We start from the raw sequence: 2,444 nt of genomic DNA on the forward strand, positions 1-2,444 counted from the left end.
TCCCACTTGATCATGGTGAATTGTTTTTTTAATATGTTGCTGAATTCTATTGGCTAGAATTTTGTTGAGGATTTTTGCATCAAAGTTCTTGAGGGATATTGGTCTGTAATTTTCTTTTTTTGCGGTGTCTTTACCTGGTTTTGGTATCAGGGTTATGCTGGCTTCATAGAATGAGTTTGGGAGTATTCCATTATTTCTAAAATACCTTTAGTAGTAGTGGTGTTAACTCTTCTCTGAAAGTTTGGTAGAATTCTCCAGTGAAACCATACGGGCCAGGGCTTTTTTTTTTGTTGGGAGTTTTCTAATTACCTTTCCAATCTCTTCTTTTGTTATAGGTTTATTTAGTTGTTCTAGCTCTGTTTGTGTTAGTTTAGGTAGGTAGTGTTTCTAGAAATTTGTCCATTTCCTCTAGGTTTTCAAATTTGTTAGAGTACAATTTTTCATAGCATCCTGTTATGATTCTTTTAATTTCAGTTGGTTCTGTTGTGATATTGTCCATGTCATTTCTTTTTCAGGCTATTTGCTTCATCTCCTGTTTTTCTTTTGTCAGTTTGGCCAATGGTTTAGCAATTTTGTTGATCTTTTCAAAGAAGTAGCTTTTCGGGGGCGGGGCCAAGATGGTGGAGTAGTCAGATTCTTTCGGTGGACCCTCTAACAACAAAGACCCAAAAAAACAAGGGAATTGAATATATATCACAATGTAGCAGCCCTGAACATCAAAGGCAAAGTTGAGGAACTACACTGAGTGGCAGGGGGAGGAAGAGATGGTTCAGAAGCAGTGAGGAATTGCCAGACCTGACCTGGCAAGAGCCTGAGCTCCTCAGACCTAATCAGCTCATGGGTGAGTGGTAAGGCAGGAAAGCAGTGGTGCTCAGGAGGTGTGTTTCACACCGGGAGAGACCCAGCAGCAGAGAGTCTACTCAGCCACCCAGAACCAGTGAGAAGCAGCCCTTGATTGGCAAAAGATAATTACTTGGGCTTGGCCTGCCGTGAGGATCGAAAACACCCCCCCTTAGTGAAAAAACTCTTTCCCATTTACCTGCCCACTCCCTTTTCTGCACTGGGTCCCAGACTGGCTTCAGCAATTGTCAAGTCCCCTGGGCTGGAAATAGGATACATCGCATGCCCTGACCCATTCTCCCAGCCTTGGAGAGTGAACAAATTAACAAAGAGGGGAAAAAATAAACTGCCAGCTCCCCTAAGCCAGGAACTCAGGGTAGGCAGAACTCCTATGTCTAGGCACAGGCATAAGGGATCCACAGACTTTGAGAGCCTTTCCCCCTACATACTTGTGTGGGCCCATTTCAACAGCACAGGGCCTCAATACCGCAGTACAACAAAGTGTATACCTGAAGTCTAACTTCAACTATTTCAGCTGTGAAGTGGCAGGTTCTTGACATTTGACATTGCTCTGCCCATTAAACACGGTCTTCACCTACTTACATCAGGAGCCTGAGGACTGGTGGCTCCACCCACACCACTAGCCGCCTGTGATAGACACCCAAGAATAAGAGGTGCCCCCCAGTCCTTACAGTCAATAGCATCGGGTGCTCATATTCTGGCTGCAAAACCCACCCATCTACGTGCTGTAGGGAACAGGGACACGCCTTCCTCTTGGATACCTGGGGGCGGCCGTCAGCCCCCTGCCTTGCTCAGAGTGTGTCCCCCTGCTGCAGCCAGATGCCTGTGCCTACACCGATCACCCATGCCTGTCTAGGACTGTAAGTGAGAGCTTACACCACACACTTCATGGCTATCTACCTGGACTCCTGAACCAAATCCATACAGGAGGAGTGGGTGGAATCCTGGGCTTACATACCTGGTAACAGTTCTAACCATCTGGTGACAGGACATTAGAGCCTCAAAGGTGCCAATAATCAAACTAGCTCACAAGACCAGCCTATCTGGACATATCAAAACAGAACAAGAATCTAGGACACAGTAAGCAAACATGAAATAAATAAATATAATAACTTATTGATGGCTTGGAGACAACAGTCAATATCAAATCACATAAAGAGGCAGTCCAGGATGGCTTCAGCAAGCTCCCAAAAGAAAGAATCTAGAAATTTTCTAGAGGAGGAAAATTTCTTGGAATTACCAGAGACAGAATACATAAGATTAATATACAGAACTCTTCAAGATATTAGGAAGGAAATTAATCAAAACACAGAACATGCGATAGAGGAAATTAAAAAGATTAGAGAAGAGCATAATGACAAATTTCACAGGATGCAAGAATCGACAGAGAGACAGCAATCAGAAATCCAGAAGATTAACAATAAAATGTCAGAATTAGACAACTCAATAGAAAGTCTTGAGGAGCAGCATTGAGGCAATGGAAGTCAGAATTAGTGAGACTGAAGATAAAGCCCTTGTTTGAGGAAAAATCAGATAAAAGGATTAAAAAAAAAATTAAGAAACCCTAAAAATTATGAGGGATT

Source organism: Trichechus manatus, unplaced genomic scaffold (assembly GCF_000243295.1).
Source record: "Trichechus manatus latirostris isolate Lorelei unplaced genomic scaffold, TriManLat1.0 scaffold00059, whole genome shotgun sequence".
NCBI lineage: Eukaryota > Metazoa > Chordata > Mammalia > Sirenia > Trichechidae > Trichechus > Trichechus manatus.